The 17943-nt window shown below is 41.7% G+C and overlaps 1 protein-coding gene across 1 annotated transcript in view; it reads right to left on the bottom strand.

Moving 5' to 3' along the window:
• LUZP2 (leucine zipper protein 2) overlaps nt 1-17943 on the bottom strand; it is a 196988-nt gene that overhangs the window by 158942 nt on the left and 20103 nt on the right. The gene's annotated exons all lie outside the window — the stretch shown is intronic.

The raw sequence follows: 17943 nt of genomic DNA on the forward strand, positions 1-17943 counted from the left end.
AATGATATCTCTATTTCTTCACCTTAGTTTGTTCATCTCCACAGAAAAGAAAAGAAAAGAAAAGAAAAGAAAAGAAAAATTATTGCTGTGTACACAGAGCTAATGAAGGTCAAGGCATTTAGCTAAGTTTATTTGCTCAGTAATAGGGTGGATTCCTATACTGAAATTTTTATTCACATGTATAGAAGAAACAGTATAATAAAAGTATTTGCTAATATTCCATACCCTATGCAGACATTTTTGTACCCTGTATGTATCAGGATGACACTGCCCATTCCCATCTGATATTTGCATGCAGTATTTCCAGATTGTAAACCAGTTATTGAAATGGAATATTTTATATGAATTTTGGCTTCACTGTAGGATTCCTTTAAGTATTCTCCTTAAGCAGTAGCAAATGTCCAACCTCTAAAAATACTCCTGAATTATCTGTACAGGATCTATGGCAGCAATTTATAATAGAATAGATTTCTCTCACACACATTTATCTCACTAGAAATGTATTATTGTACTGTCAACCAGCTTAATTCCAGGAATAACATTCCTGTTTATAGCCTTCTTAAGCTTCTAAGCAGAAAGCCTCTTGACGTTTGCACCTGGCTTCCAATAATTCTCAAGAACCTGATGAAATACAGGCCAAGTAAATTAATTTCATACGTTTTTCATAAGTAATTCTGATAGCTCTGAAGTAGGATCTAAACCATCTTACTGGATCTTCTCTACTAATTCTGCTTCCAATTGCACTAATTTTTCTCACCTTTTTGAGAAGAGCACTGACAATGATTCTGTCACATATTTATGTGTGGAAGACTGAAAAGGGGCATTCTAAGTCCTGGAAAGGTTGGCAGGAACAAAAAGTTCCTTTGACTGAATACCAGACAGCAAGGTAGGAGGTCACACTCCTTGTATCCAAGTCAGCCTGACTTTCAGACTGTGCAAAGCACCCCTAAGGCTTATGAAGCAAGGATCCAAGATGGCACCTTTGTTTCCAAGCCTTTGGCTGGAAAACATAAACAATAGCAATAATTAGGAAGAAAACTCAGGATATAGTACTGAGGTTTAACTACAAGGATGCATACACATTTAATCAAAATAGATGGTGGATTTATTTACAGAAGCGGAAGAAGATACCCTACCAAACAGAACAATCTTTAGAAAACATATTTACAGAGAAAAAGCAGTCAAACTGACTAAGCCTTCCTATCTTTACCAGTGGCATGGATCTTTGATAGAACTTCAGAAAGGCCACAATCCAAATTTGGTAATTGAATGATATATTTATTAAAGGGTTATTTATTTATTTAATGAAACCAAAGACCAAGAAAGGAAGGAAGGAAGGAAGGAAGGAAGGAAGGAAGGAAGGAAGGAAGAAAGAAAGACCCCAGCCCTTGACCATGAATTTTACACCCAAAGCCCCTTAGCAAGGCCATTGTGATTCTAATTAGCCAATCACAAGTAACCTAAAATGGTCTTCCCAGGTGTTTTGAGGTAGGCAGGTAAAAAGTTCCCATCCACACACCACTGAATCTGCTCAACTCAGAGAGAGTTGTATTCTGATCATGAAACCATGAATAACAGTGATTTGTTCAAGTCCTTTACTCCAAGTCTCAAGTCATGTCTGAAGTCTCCAGAGCCAACTTTAACAGAAAAAGGGGGAGATGGTGGTGGGGTGTGGAGGGAGTCGGTGGGAGAATGGAAAACCTTCCCCCACAATGCTCCCATCTGCACTTCTCTCAGTGATGCCTTGAAGTCCTTTACTTCAACCACAACTTGAAGCAAAAGCTCCCTCCCTCCCACAGTCTCTGCTGTTTTCATCCCTGCCTGTGCCTTCCTGGATATCCTGCTCTGTGGTAGACCCTCAGCTGTAAAAATGACAGACTGCAACTCAGTGGTAAAATCGGTGGTAAATCTCGAGTCAAATCACTGGCTTGTTGCTACCAAGTCAAGTCCAAGTTGAGTTTCTCACATGACTTAAGACAGACTTGGGAGTGAGTTGTCCCCAGCACTGATGTATAGTATCAGATGGCACTCACACAGTATATACCAGCCCAACCTCGCATTATGGAAATTTTACAGGCTGCTAAGACAGAATGTAAAACCTCCATACTGCGAGGCTGGGCTGGTATATACTCGGAAGTTTTACAGGCTGCTAAGACAGAATGTATGCCAGCAAACTTGGAAAACTCAATAGTGGCCACAGGATTGGAAAAGGTCAGTTTACATTCCCATCCCAAAGAAGGGAAATGCCAAAGAATGTTCAAACTACTGCACCATTCACTCATTTCACGTGCTAGCAAAGTTATGCTCAAAATCCTACAAGCTAGGCTCCAGCAGTATGTGGACCGAGAACTACCAGAAGTACAGGCAGGATTTCGAAGAGGGAGAGGAACTAGAGATCAAATTGCCAACATACGCTGGATCATGGAGAAAGCTAGGGAGTTCCAGAAAAACATCTACTTCTTAATTGACTATGCTAAAGCCTTTGATTGTGTGGATCACAACCAATTGTGGCAAGTTCTTAAAGAGATGGGAGTACCAGACCATCTTATTTGTCTCTTGAGAAACATATATGCGGGTCAAGAAGCAACAGTAAGAACTGGACACGGAACCACTGATTGGTTCAAAATTGAGAAAGGAGTTCAGCAAGGCTGTATACTGTCACCCTGCCTATTTAACTTATATGCAGAGCACATCATGAGAAAGGTGGGAATAGATGAATCACCAGTTGGAATTAAGATTGCCAGGAGAAATGTCAACAACCTCAGATATGCAGATGATACCACTCTCATGGCAGAAAGTGAAGAGGAACTGAAGAGCCTCTTGATGCAGGTGAAGGAGGAGAGTGAAGGAGGAAAGTTGGCTTGAAACTCAACATTAAGAAAACTAAGATCATGGCATCCAGTCCTCTCACTTTCTGGCAAATAGATGGGGAAGAAATGGAGGCAGTGACAGGTTTTATTTTCCTGGGCTCCAAGATCACCACAGGTGGGGACTTCAGCTAAGAAATTAAAAGACGCTTGCTCCAGGGGAGGAAAGCTATGACAAATCTAGACAGCATACTAAAAAGCAGAGACATCACCCTGCCAACAAAAGTGTGTATAGTCAAGGCTATGGTTTTCCCAGTTGCAATGTACGGCTGTGAAAGTTGGACCATAAGGAAGGCTAAGCGCCAAAGGATTGAGGCCTTTGAATTGTGGTGCTGGAAGAAACTCCTGCAACTCCCTTGGACTGCAAGGCGATCAAACTGGTCAGTCCTAGAGGAGCTCAACCCTGACTGCTCTTTAGAAGGCCAGATACTGAAGATGAAACTCAAATACTTTGGCCTCCTAATGAGAAGGAAGGACTCCCTGGAGAAGAGCCTAATGCTGGGGAAAATAGATGGCAAAAGAAGAAGGGGATGGCAGAGGATGAGGTGGCTAGATGGAGTCACTGAAGCAGTTTGTGTGAGCTTAAGTGGACTCCAGGGGATGGTGGAGGACAGTAAGGCCTGGAGGAACGTTGTCCATGAGGTCGCGATAGGTCGGACACGACTTTGCAACTAACAACAAGAAGACGACAGAATGAACAAAGGAAGTTTCTCACCATGATTTTTTTTCCTGTATCTTCTGGGAAACATTTCAAGTCCTTTGGGTAAGCTCCTCCCACTGGATAACAGGCATGGTTCATTAAAAACATCCTCTCCAGGAAGAGGAGTGACCCAAGCTTCCTAGATTTCTTCCTAGGAGTAATCCAACCTTCCTATCCACTTCATCTTCAAAAGAAACCATGACACCTAGAACTATGCCCCCAAAATGAAGAGATCACCAACCCAATCCAAACTAGCAGAACACAGAAGTGCAATGGCTTACAATATTTCTGCAGTACCTGTACAAGGCAGCATCCTCTGGAGAGAAGACATTAGTCTTTGGTGAAGATATGCAGATAAGCTTAATAGCGACTCTGCATATTTTGTCTTTGAATGGCAGTCTTGTGCCCTGCTCACTAAGGGAATGTACAATAATGGGGGACATTCCCAGTGAAATGTGTCTGAAATCTCTAGCATCAACACCCAATGACAGCAAATGTGGATGTGTTGATGGGAGCCAATCCACTTGGGTATTTTCTGGCATTGCAAAAAGACCTGTTTTCAGCTGCCTGAAATGTGATGTCAGCTGCTAAAACATCCAAGAACGAAGCCTCCACTCTGTGTCCAGTAATGTTTGAATGCTGAACCAGGTGGCGATGCTGTTGTCCACTCTGGATAGATGAACAGCTGCATAGAAAGGAGGTTCCAGTACAGGATCTCTACTGCTTCTTCCTTTAAGATTCCTGATTTTGCATGCTCTCATTTGCTTACATATGCCTTGTCTGATACACTGTCTGTCAGCGCAAGCAAGTGGCTGTCCTTGAACTGACTGGGGAAGCTATAAAGTGCCAGTTTGCTTGCTCCTGATTAGCCCCAGGAAGTTAGAACTGCAACCCTGGGCCCTGAGCTGAGCCCCACAGCTCATCCGGCTTCTGCACCTGGCCTGCCAGGGATAGCCAGACTGAGTGGAAGAGCCCTCAGGAACCCAGTGACCAAGATCAAAAACTTAGAAACTTCAAGGGAAAGAAGTTGCCTTGTTCTTGCTTGTTAGTAAGTTGGTACCATGCCCACTCCTAGCTATTACCTGGAAACACAAAGCGAATGAAGGAAATATGGAAAGGAAATAATGCATTCGAAAATAGTCCAAAACTACTGGTGAGCTCAGGGAAGACCATGAAGTCCCATGTCCAGGCTGGGCCAGTCTGAAAAGACTGCTCCTCTTTTTCTTTTTTCTTTTTTGCAGTCTGGCTGCCATTCCCTGAGGGGCCATGAGATACAGGAGATGCAGGAGCTTTTGATTTTTTGCAGCCCACAACATTATTTATATGATCTGTCTGTTCATGCATTTCAAGATACTTATCCCTTTCCTCTTAAATCATTTGGACAAAATTTGGATTACGAATTAATGTTGTTTTAAATTATAATCATGAATAATACAATATAAGGCATAAGTATTCATCTCCCTATACTATGGTAGAAAAATCTTACTGCATGGATCTACTGTGATTCATTGTCCTCCCTCTTTTTTGGTACCCAGAAATGAACTTTGCTTTCCTCAAAGCTAAAGAAGTATTGGTAAAGATGTTTGTACGAGTAGTAAAGAGCACAGTCTGACAGCAAAAGTTGCAGCCACCTGTTGAAACTGAACAGATTTGGTCAGTGTCTTGATGGAGTACCATCTATGTTGTCTTGAATTTGAGGACAGAAGCATCCTAAACTAATGCAAACAAATGACCTAAATAAATTCATTCACTGTCCTGTCAGTTCATTACCATACTACTCTTTAAATGAATATGTGGCACTTAAGATGACCTGGAAGCTTCAATTGGTCCTAAATGTGGCTACCAGTTTTGCCCATTCAGACACTGCACCAATGTTCTGCCTCATCCAGCCACTCAGTTTGGTGACACTTGTCACACATACCTCCAGTGAAAGAGGCTGTTGTTTCTCTGCCTCTTTCTTCATGTAGGCAGGACAAATTTCTCAGATATTTCGTCTTTTGGTGCCAGGTGGGATACTGTGGTCCTTCACAGTAACAGTATGGATGGTGGACTGGTGTGGGTTTTCTTTCCTAAAGAAAAATATCATATGATGTTTCCTACCTTGCGTCACTTCCTGGAATACCTTGGAATGTTACCCTCCCTTTTCTTGTGAATGCTGCGTTATAATGCTAAATCATCACTTTGCTCCCTTTACATCATTTTACTTTACACCCTTGGTAATTATCAGAAGGCTAACTTAGATTGGTTTGCTCTGGGATCCCCAACATACTTTACAGCACACTGGGTCTCAGTCCCAGTTATTAGTAGGCATAGATGCAAGATTTTAATTTATTGTGGCCTTAGTAATAACAAAAAGGGGAAAACACCTGCAGATAATCAGAGCAAACTGACCGATATTGCTTCACTTCTGAAGTTCACACAGATCCATGCAATCAGGGTGTTTTTACTTTTGCCTTCTCTACTGCCAGAGGGTAGCCGCATCAAGATGCTTTATGATGTTCTGTATCTGGTTAATGGAAGGCTATGTGGAATTGTGTATGGCTTGAGAACACGCAAAGTTTTACTATCCCGTTCTTGGACATTTAATAATGATACATGAGTCTAGCCTTTATTGGATGGAATTGCTTTACTTTAGGCTTCTACCCACTAGTGAACTTTTTAGCATAAATGTAAACAAATGTCTGTTTGGCCTCAAATGACCATTTGTGCATCTTTGAAATTGTGGAAATCTCAGAATAACACAGGCACTTTTCAGCCACTTAGCCATCATTTCTTTTTTCAGCTACTGGCTGCAAACCAGTGCAGGTTTCATGCTGCCTTGCACAAATTAAAGAAAATGTGTCTGCTACTGTACACATGGTGTGAAAATGTGTTTTACTGACCGAATCGTGTCTATCAATGGCAATGGAAGGGGGAGAACTTCGCTCCCTCTGCAACCACCAGCACATCTTCAAAATCTATTCCCCAAACCTTGGAGACTCTCCGGAGAACATTTGTGGAGGTGCAGAAGAAATGCATAACTGGACTTCCAGAGTACATAGAGGTTTTTGTGGAGGAAAATGGGCCTTTGAGTAGGTGTCTCCTCGTGGGCAATGCAGAGGGACTTCCATGATGTCCTAACCACATTCAATCAGCAGATATGGAAAGGAAGACTGAACTGTAATTCTTTAGCTCTATTACTCTCATTAGCAATCTGGTGTTTCTAAGGCAAAACATCTGTAGCAATCTCAAGTGTACTTAAAAGCTTTTTTTTTTATCAAATTAGTTGCATTATCTCAGGAACATTTCATGTTTCTGTACTTTAAAAAATGTAAAAGCACATTTAAGCATTTCAGTTATGAACCTGGAAATATGGCTGATTATTTGTTACATTTTTCCACTTTATCCAAGGACAAAGACATTTTGTCTCTAGGAGATAAGCACTCAATGCCACAAAAACTGTATGTGTGTTTCCAACCTTATTATACTTATTAAATGGAATGGGAGTTATTTTTCATTTCCTAACTTTCATTGCAGCAGGATTTTGACCTTGAACATTTTCAAATTAAACCCTCCACCACTGAAATATAGACTAGTAGCTGCTAGTGATGATTTAATTCCAGGAGTCATACAACATTTCCTTATTAAACACAGAGGAACTATATTAAGTTTGTTGCATGATTAAAACTTAAAGTTGTAAATTAAGCTCCTTTATAACTTTTTATGTGCCACGCATGTAAATCATTCAGTGCTACCTTGTCTTGTGCATCAACATAAAAAGTATGCTTTAAAATAACTACATTTGCGCATATCAACAAAGCAGAACTTTTCCCCTTGGGATGCTATTTTCATGTGTGTGGTGATTCATATTCTGCTTCACATTTCCTACAGACTCCTGACATTCTGTTGCTTAGAATCTGTTTATATATGATTGCTACACCGATCACAGTACACAATGTGTATTATTCCCTATTGTCCTCACCTTCTCACCCATTTAGAAGCTCATTACTGCCCTGAAACTGCGTATGTGACCCACAACTAATACATACTCTGCATATGCTCTGGAAACCCATAGCCAGTTCACTGTACTGGACACCTGAGAACGCTGTTGCTGTTTTTTTCTGTTAGAGAGGGATTCTTGGGGTGTCCTGCCAAGAAACCACTGGAACTGAATGTAGCAACTTCCATCTGAATCCAAATGTACATTTCCCTGATCCTCCCATTCCAAGATTACCTGACAATGGTAATATGTTGAGCAAGGGGAAACAAATTTTATGGAATCTGGGCACATTTTGCAATTTTAGAAACTGTCTGGAAAATCCTGATCCAACAGACTAAACAACTCGTTTGAATGCAGTTTTCAACAGCAAGAGAAGCCTCTTTTACAGCAGTGCCACTGGCCAGTAATGAATTCATTTAAAGACTAGTGACTGGAGTCAGACATTTTGTAGGCTCCAGAAAAGGTGCCTGAGGGCATGATGTAGAGCTTTGGAATGCAACCTTCCTACTCTGCATTTCCTGAATTTATTTGTGAACCAAAATATAGTTAACCTTCCATGTGTGCCATTCTCTGAATTTTACAATGCAATTGTCCAATTAAAAAAATCTGAGAACCAAAATGTGCTCATTATTAAAAATGTTAGGCACAAAAATGATAGAGAAATTGATGTGAGAAATATATCACATTAAAGGAAAGAAGAAACATGAATATATTTCACAAAAGAGTGCACAGGAGAAATACATAGGAAAATCCATACAATTTTTGTGCAGACTTTTGTTTTAAAGCCCTGTCCTAGAAATATAACAAACTTGGGAAAAAAGGAGAAAACTGAAATTGACAGATTTCTCCAACTGTACCTGTGCTATCATTTTTTTTTAAAGGGAATCATGTTTCTAGGTAAACACAGAAGAATATGTGGTTTACATGCTTATCCCGAGCACATTAATGAAGATTCATGTTTTCTTTTCAAACATTTCATTTGGGTAAACAAAGGGTGATCACCTGTTGATTTATTTATGGCATTGCTATACAGTTTGCTTAGAGAAGCTAGTAGCACCTAGTGCTATATAAGTTCCAAAGTGAGCCTTATAGAGGCCTTGAGCCCTTTGCAGAGATGTCCTTTTCGAATTACTTGTTAGATTGACAGCATCATTCCAGGGATGTCAACTCAGACATAAGTCACATTGACTTCAGGTGTGCGCATAGCTGGCAGCCACATCTGCCCAGAGAGGCAGCTTTATGATGGTTAGAGCAATAAAGAGCCTGCTTTTAAACTCTTCCCGGTAACTAATGGGGAGAAGCAGGAGGTATGCACATGTACCAGCTCTTTTTACCACCCCACTTTGCAGCACCTCCCATGACATTAATGCGAAAGTGAAGATCTGATTTAGGACAGATGGTGATCTACTTAACCTTCAAAAGCTCCAGACTATAAAAGGATGGGGCCTGAAGAAATGGATCAGGAACTAGAGTTTGTAGAGGACTGTGTCCTAGCAACTAATTCCTGAAAAGCAAGCAGCTAATCATTGATTGCTTATCAGCAGCATGTACACATTTCAGGCTCATTATTGGTTCAAATAAGATGGGAGTTTTATATCAACTATTCTGAAAAAGATTTATACTCCACCAAAAAATACTATTGGCAATCATGTCTTATAGTGCGGGGGGGGGGGGAGATTACACCTTGGGCAGTTCCCTGACTGCTGAATCAAAGCTTCAGTGATGAAATTGCAAAGTGAACACAGCTTATAGAGCATTTCACAAGCACCTATGCCAGAAGTGTGGGGAGAGGGGGGTAGAAACCTTCAGTTCTAACTGGGCAATGTACAGCTGTGTAGTGAAACAAATGGTACATGTTGGTCCCGGGTTGCTATGTCAAGTTGCTTGATCTCAATGAGCAGCATGTTTGAAGTCTACCTTTATTCGCCAGTATTATTAATGCCTTCATTAACCAAATTTGGGTATTGCTGAGAGGTGATAACTAAAGGCTGTAAAGTGGCATTCCCATAATACTTTCCTGGGAATAAGGATCAATGAATATCATAGGATTTAAGTCAATATGCATAGGACTGAGCAGCAAATTCCTTTCAACCTATTCTGTAGGAGGCTGTCCTATTTCCCCTTATCCTAGGTTTCTTCTTTAGGATTACCTCTGGATGTGACTGGCTCCCAATTGCAAATGTGGGATAAAATAAAGCATCCTATTTTGTATTATTTTGCATTTATTTATAAATATATGTAAGAAAGTGATTCAGAGGATTAACTCTAACAAATATCCCAAAGTCCATCACTTTTCCATCAGATTTTTAGAAAGAAGGGACTACCACTCTTTTCTTCACAAATGTTGTTAGCTTCCAGAGACTAAACACCAATTCTACATGTATTTCTTTCAGACTAATTCCCCAGATTCTCTGTTGTCACCTGCTTCCACCCAGGCCTGATTCTAAAAGCTTCTACTGTTCAGTGCAGAGAAAGGAAGGAAGGATGAGTCACCCATTCCCTTTGCAGTCTTAGGCCATTTTATGACAAACCACTTGAATGTAACCTGCTGTTAATATTCCTTTTTTAGGGCTTTGGAAAGACTTTTTCAGTGCACCCAGACTGATAGGTTTATATACAGAAATCTTGAATCAGAATTCCATAAGTCAAAGGGAACAAAGGACATCCAGATCAACACCCAAATGCACAACTATAATTAGAACATGAATGGGTTTTCTTTTCTTCTCATTCTCATGGTGGTAAATGACTATTATTAATTCCAGAAATTCTCCCCCTTCTAATCACCCAAGCTGGATTTTTAAAATTGAAAAATCTGTTTAACTTCAATGGGTTCATCTTTATAGTAAAACTACAAAACACAGAGGAGTTAGATTTTACAAGCTCCTAAGCTTAAATAGGTAAGTAAAAGGAGAATGCATAATTCAAGTACTTGATAAAAGTCATACTTCCTAGATAGCTGGCTTCAGCATGGGGTCCTCCCATAACAATGCTTATTTGGGATGATAGGCATTATAGTCTAACATGGCCAAGGGTACCAGATTGAAGCAGACTGTCCTGTATGGTTAAAAAAGTGGAGTTTAGAATTGAAGTTAGTTCCTTTTTTAAAACAGCTTTTAGATCATGGCTGAAAATGCCTAATAGTGTGGTACCCATATTTTTTAAAAAAATTCCCCACATTGATCGAGTGAAGTGACTTAAGTGGCTAGTGCCCATTTCTACAAGTAAATATCTTAGGTGAACGGAAGCAAATAATCTTTTATTTATTTTTATTTATTTAGAAAGCTTCTATGCTGCCCCATTCACCGAAGCCTCGGGGCAGCTTACAACAATAAATAAATAGTAACAATATAAAACAATATAATTGGAGACGTCCTGGCCATAAAAATAAAATAAATAAATAATATTAACAATTAAAATGGTGTTTAAATAAAAAGGTCTTCATCTGGCATTGAAAAACAAATAACAACGGCGCCAGGCGGAGCTCTCTGGGGAGCGCATTCCATAGATTGGGCGCCACCACAGAGAAAGCCCTCCTCCGAGTACATACCCTCCTAATATCCTTCACGGAGGGTTCCCGGAGAAGGGCCTCTCCCACTGATATCAAGGGGCGGGTGGGCACACATGGACGTAAGCGCTCCTTCAGGTAACCAGGACCCAAGCCGTTAAGGGCTTTATAGGTCATCACCAACACCTTGAATTGGGCCCGGACTTCAATGGGGAGCCAGTGAAGCTGACGGAGAACTGGAGTTATGTGAACATAACATCCAGTCCCCATCAGCAGCCTGGAAGCTCTATTTTGAACCAATTGAAGTATCCGGACCGTCTTCAAGGGCAGCCCCACGTAGAGCGCGTTACAGAAGTCAAGTTGGGAAGTGACCAATGCGTGTGTCACTGTCGCCAGGCAGTCGTTCTCCGTTCTTAATCTTGACTCAGGACCAATCATATTAGACTTCAGACTGGGGGCAGGTGGGGGATACCCAGGAGTAGCTGTAGCTCAGCAGTCCAGGGTTGCTTTTTCTTGCAGGAGTCGCAGCTTCAAACCCCAGCACTGTTGGATAGAACTAGGAAAAAAACCTGGAGAGTTGCTCCAGTCAGTGCCAACAATATTGGGTTAGATGGAACTGTGCCCTGACATGGTTGGTCAGCTTCCCATGCTCCTGTGTATTAGCTTATTGCAGCAAAAACAACAACAGGACTTCTGTATGCTAAATATCAATACATTTCTAAACAAAACACTGGTTTGGAAGTGTGATGGAACACAGCAATGGAAGTGAAAAGCTATAAAGTGCAGACACAACTGTGCCTTTAGAGAAGCTATGAAAATCTTATTATCAGAAACAGCTTGAATGATCCAGTACTGTGGCTTTCATTTGGACAACACATTGCACGGCTTTTCAAGCAAGAATCAGATTAAGGATTATTAGACATTCAGTGTGCTACACCATGCAGGAAGATGGATGCAAGACTGTCAGGTTATTACAAATATTAGACAGGTGATGAATTTGCTTGGGTGCTCCCTATTCTGAACATGATCCAGCACCAGGGGTGGCTCAGTTGCAATCTTTTGTGGTCCTCTGTTTGAAGAGCCATCCTGTCCAATTCCAGTTTAAAGATAATAAACTATAACAACTGTTTTCATCAGTGGTTAGCATTTAAGCCAGCAGAATGATCAAGGAGGTTCATGGATCACCTAGTCATAGTTTTCTACAGTATTTCTACTTAAAATACAGTGATAATTTCTCAATATAATATACAAATGTAATTCAAATCAGCATTTTCTTCAGCAGAGGATACCCTACTACTAATGGAGCCTGAGAAAAGCTAGAAATCCTAGCATACCCTGTACTGGCATAAGGACTCCTTATAACCTTTTCCGGGGATCTGAGATTAACCAGGTTGCATCCTGGAGGCTAGAATTAAACATGCAGAGGTTGGAAGTTACATGTAAGGCAGACGGATTCCCTGGGAATGGCAATGAAACACATACACGGGCTACCTATGGTATATGACATCGATGGCGAAACTTTTAGAGAACAAGTGCCCAAACTGCAAACCAAAACCCAAGTGCCTCATTTTTCTAGCCCAACCCTACACCGGTGCACACCCCTAAAGCTAATATAGAGTGAAAGTTTCAGTGAAAAGAGGGCGATTTTGAAAAACCCTTTGCTGAGCAGCATTTTCTGCACAGCTCATCATTTTGGCCATTTCTAAACACTTTCCAACCATGAAAAACATCCCAGGACACCTCGTTTTTCTAACCCTAACCCTACCCTGGTGCACACCCATAACATTAATATATGCTGAAAGTTCCATTCAAAGGAGCGAGATTATGAAAAAAGCTTTCCTTCAGTAGTTTTTTCTGCAAAACTCATCCTTCCAGCCCATTCTAAACACATTCTGACCATCATAATCAGGCAACAACACCGCATTTTTCTAACCCTAACCATACTCTGGCGCACACCCCTAACCCTAATATAGGGTGAAAGTTCCATTAAAAAGAGGGCGACTTTGAAAAAGCCTTCCTTGAGCAGCATTTTCTGCACAGCTCATCATTTCTGCCACTTCTAAACATTTTCCAACCATGAAAATCATTCCAGGGCACCTCATTTTTCTAACCCTAACCCTACCCGGGTGCACACCCCTAACCCTAATATGGGGTGAAAGTTGCAGGGAAAAGAGGGAGATTTTGAAAAAGCCTTGAGTAACTTTTTCTGCACAGCTCATCACTCCAGCCCATTCTAAACACATTCCGACCATCAAAATCATTCCAGAACAGGTTGTATCTCAAACCCTAACCCTACCCCAGTTCACACATTAACCCTAATATAGAAGTAAAGTTCTATTCAAAAGAGGGCAATTCTAAAAAAGCTTTCCTTGAGCAGCTTTCTTCCCACTACTCATCATTTCTGACACAACTAAATACATTGAAACCATCAAAATCATACCAAGACACCTCGTTTTTTTAACCCTAACCCTACGCTTAACCCTAATATAGCATGGAATAGAAAAGAGGGTGATTTTGAAAAAGCCTTCCTCAAGTAGCTTTTTCTGCAAAACTCATCCTTCCAGCCCATTCTAAAACCATTCCAACCATCATAATCGAGCAATGACACCTTGTTTTTCTAACCCTACCTCTATGCCGGTGCACACCCTTAACCCTAATATTTGGTGAAAATTCCAGTGAGAAGAGGGAAATTTTGAAAAACCTTGGTTGAGCAATGTTTCCTGCACTACTCATCATTTCTGCCACTTCTAAACACATTGCAACCATCAAAATCATTCCAGAACACCTCATTTTTCTAAGCCTAACCCTATCATTGTGCACACTCTGAACCCTAATATTCGGTGAAAGTCCCAGTGAAAAGAGGGAGATTTTGAAAAAGCCTTCCTTGAGTAGCCTTTTCTTCACAGCTGATCATTCCAGCCCATTCTAAACACATTCCAATCATCAAAGTCATACCATGACACATTGTTTTTCTAACCCAACCCTTCCCTGGTGCAGAGTCCTAACCCTAATATAGGGTGAAAGTTCCAGTAAAAAGAGATTTTGAAAAAGCCTTCATTGAGCAGCGTTTTCTGCACAGCTCATAATTTTGGCACTTGTAAACACTTTCCACCAATCAAAATCATTCCAGGACATGTTGTTTTGCTAACCCTAACCCTACCCCGATGCACACCCCTAACCCTAATATAGGGGTACAGTTCCATTGAAAAGAGGGAGATTTTGAAAAAGCTTTGCTTGAGTAGCTTTTTCGGCACAGCTCATTATGTCATCCCATTCTAAAGACATTCCAACCACCAAAATAATGCTAGGACACCTCATTTTTCCAACCCTATCCCTACCTGTTGAATAACTTTAACCCTAATATAGAGGTAAAGCTCCACTGAAAAGAGGGCGATTTTGAAGAAGCCTTCCTTGAGTAGCTTTTTCTACTCAGCCGAATATTTCTGCCCATTCTAAACATATAGCAACCATCAAAATCATACAAGGACAGCTCATTTTTCTAACCCTAACCCTACCCTGGTGTACACCCCTAAGCCTAACATGGGGTGAAAATTGCAGGGAAAAGAGGGAGATTTTGAAAAAGCCTTCCTTGAGTAACTTTTTCTGCATAGCTCATCTCTCCAGTCCATTCGAAACACATTCCAACCATCAAAATTATTTTATTTATTTATTTAAAACATTTTTATGCCGCCCCCATCGCAACAAAGCCTCGGGGTGGCTCACAACAAAAACAAAATATACAAATATAACAATTATTCAACAAAAATATTAAAACCCGGTGCATCTCGGCTTAAAAGATTTAAAATCCTATAAATACCAATAAATTATCAATTAAAATAAGTTTGAAATAAAAAGGTCTTAGCCTGGCGCCGAAAAACAAATAACGACGGCGCCAGGCGGACCTCTCTGGGGATCGCATTCCATAGGTGGGGTGCCACCGCAGAGAAAGCCCTCCTCCGGGTACTCACCCTCCTAATATCATTCACGGAGGGTTCCCGGAGAAGTGCATCTGTTGCTGATCTCAAGGGGTGGGAGGGCATATATGGACGCAAGCGTTCCTTTAGATACCAAGGACCCAAGCTGTTGAGGGCTTTATAGGTCATAACCAACACCTTGAATTGGGCCCGGACTTCAATCAGGAGCCAGTGGAGCTGACGGAGAACTGGGGTTATATGAGACAACGCCCAGTCCCCATCAGCAGCCTGGCAGCTCTATTCTGCACCAACTGAAGTATCTGGACCGTCTTCAAGGGTAGCCCCACATAGAGTGCATTACAGAAATCTAATTGGGAAGTAACCAACGCGTGTGTCACGGTCGCCAGGCAGTCGTTCTCCAGGAAGGACCGCAGCTGATGGATCAGCCGAAGCTGAAGGAAAGCACTCCTCGCCACCGCCGTCACCTGAGCTTCTAGAGACAGCTCAGGGTCAAGGAGCACCCCTAAGCTGCGAACTCTGTCCCTCAGAGGGAGTGCAACCCCATTTAGAACAAGGCCCAAGTCCCCCATCCCGAGGCCCGAGCCACCCACCAACAGGACCTCCGTCTTGTCTGGATTGAGCTTCAGTTTATTGGCCTCATCCAGCCCATTACCTCGGCCAGGCACTGGTTCAGCACAGCCACTGCCTCATCTGGATTGGTGGAAAATGAGAGGTAGAGCTGCGTATCATCAGCGTACTGATGATTCCGCAGCCCACACCTCCTGAAGACCTCTCCCAGCGGTTTCGTGTAGATGTTGAATAGCAAGGGGGACAAGATGGACCCCTGTGGAACTCCATGGCATAACTGCCATGGTGCAGAGCCATAGTCCCCCAGCACCACCTTCTGAAGTCGGCCATTGAGATAGAGTGGAACCACCGCCACGCGGTACCTCCAACTTCCAATCCCACTAGCCTATTCAGAAGGATACCATGGTTGATGGTATCGAAAGCCGCTGAGAGGTCCAGGAGAACTAACAGGGATGCACTCCCCCTGTCTCTCTCCCTGCACAGGTCATCGTACAGGGTGACCAAGGCAGATTCAGTACCGTACCCGGGTCTGAACCGAGACTGAAATGGGTCCAGATAATCAGTTTCATCCAAGAGTGCTTGGAATTGTCCCGCCACTACCCGCTCTAGCACCTTGCCCAGGAACGGGATGTTGGCCACTGGTCTATAATTGGCGGCCACCTCTGGATCCAGGTATGCCTTCTTTAGGACTGGCCGGACTACTGCCTCTGCTAGGACACCTCATTTTTCTAACCCTAACCTACCCTGTTGCACACCCCTAACCCTAATATATGGTTAAAATGCCTTTGAAAAGCCTTTTCTGTACTTCTCATCATTTCTGCCCATTCTAAACACATTCCAACCATCAACATCATTACAGGTGACCTGTCTTTTCTAACCCTAACCCAGTGTTGGTGAACTGTTTAGAGAATGAGTGCCCAAACTGCAACCCAATACCCACTTATTTATCACAGAGTGCCAACAGTGCAATCTAACCTGAATACTGAGGTTTTTAGTTTAGAAAAAACAACTCACAGCCAATTCAGGCAAATATATATACATCCTTGGGAGCCACTGACCAAAGATGGAAAGGCTCGGATGAGTTATGTCTGAGTTGTGGCTTTTGACCTCTTTGCCTGGCACCACTACGCCTTTCCGAGCATGCTCATGGCTCCTGTGTTCCCTGTTATCTGATGCTCAGCTGCTTGAGCAATGCTGGGCCAACTTGGCTTGCGTGCCAACAGAGACGGCTCAGCGTGCCCACTGTGGCACACATGCCATAGGTTTGCCACCACTGGTATATGACCTTGCACACCTCCGTGTCTCACCCTGCATAAAGTCATATTATGCCTTATCTGCTTAATATAATAAACTGAATTTTATCTTTGTCATAATAGAATATATTGCAGTATTTAAGAACTCGTGCATATGGGACTTCTAACAGAATTACAAGCTACAATTTGACATAGATTGGATCTAGTCCCTAGGTTTTCTGTTCACTTTTCTTCACAGTGGACATATATGTGCCCCAGTGGAAAACCCATCAGCAGGACGTAACACCCTCCCACTCATGTTCACTAGAAACCAGGATATCAAAGAATATTCTCCCCATTACTGGAGTTAATATAGAACCATCATGACTGCTAGTCATTTAAGCTTTCTCATCCATGAATCTATCTAATCCCTTTCGAAAGCAATGTTTGGCAGTTTATCGCTACAGTTTGTGATAGTAGTGAATTCCACAGTTTTATGGATTTGCATCGTACCACATGAGAAAGTACTTCCTTTTATCTGTCCTGAAACTTCATGGGTAGCATGAAAGCATCTGGTTCCAGCATTATGAGAGAAGCAGAATAATGTCTCCTATCCACTTTGTCCACACCATGTACACCTTTTGCACTCCTCTACCATGTCTCCCCTTTCTCCCCTCCTCTTTATGCTAAACAGTCCCAGTTGTTGCATCCTTTCCTCTTAGGGGAAGTTCTGCAGCCCCTTGACCATTTTGCTTGCCCTGTTCTGCCCCTTTTCCTACTCCACCGTAATCATATTTTTGAATTGTGCTGATCAGGACCATACACAATATCCCAAGAATGGTGACATCCCAGATTTGTGTAAGGGCAGTAAAATATTGGCAGCTCCTTTTTCTGATACTTTAAAAAATTATGCTCCTTGTGGAATTTTGCCTCTTTCACTGAACTATTTATCATGACCTCCCCACTCAGGTGCTGTCAGAGCACATGTGAAGTTGAAATTTTGTATCTCAATGTACATTATTTTTACATATTTCTAAAAACTTATGCTGAGGCACACAAAACAGTTTTTTTTTTAAAAAAAAAAGCCAATTTCATTTCTTGACATAATAGATTAGGTTTGTAATCTATGCTCTTCAACCACAGATATGAAAGTGGATA

The sequence above is a fragment of the Varanus komodoensis genome, unplaced genomic scaffold, assembly GCF_004798865.1.
Source record: "Varanus komodoensis strain SLA01 unplaced genomic scaffold, ASM479886v1 scaffold16, whole genome shotgun sequence".
Lineage (NCBI taxonomy): Eukaryota > Metazoa > Chordata > Lepidosauria > Squamata > Varanidae > Varanus > Varanus komodoensis.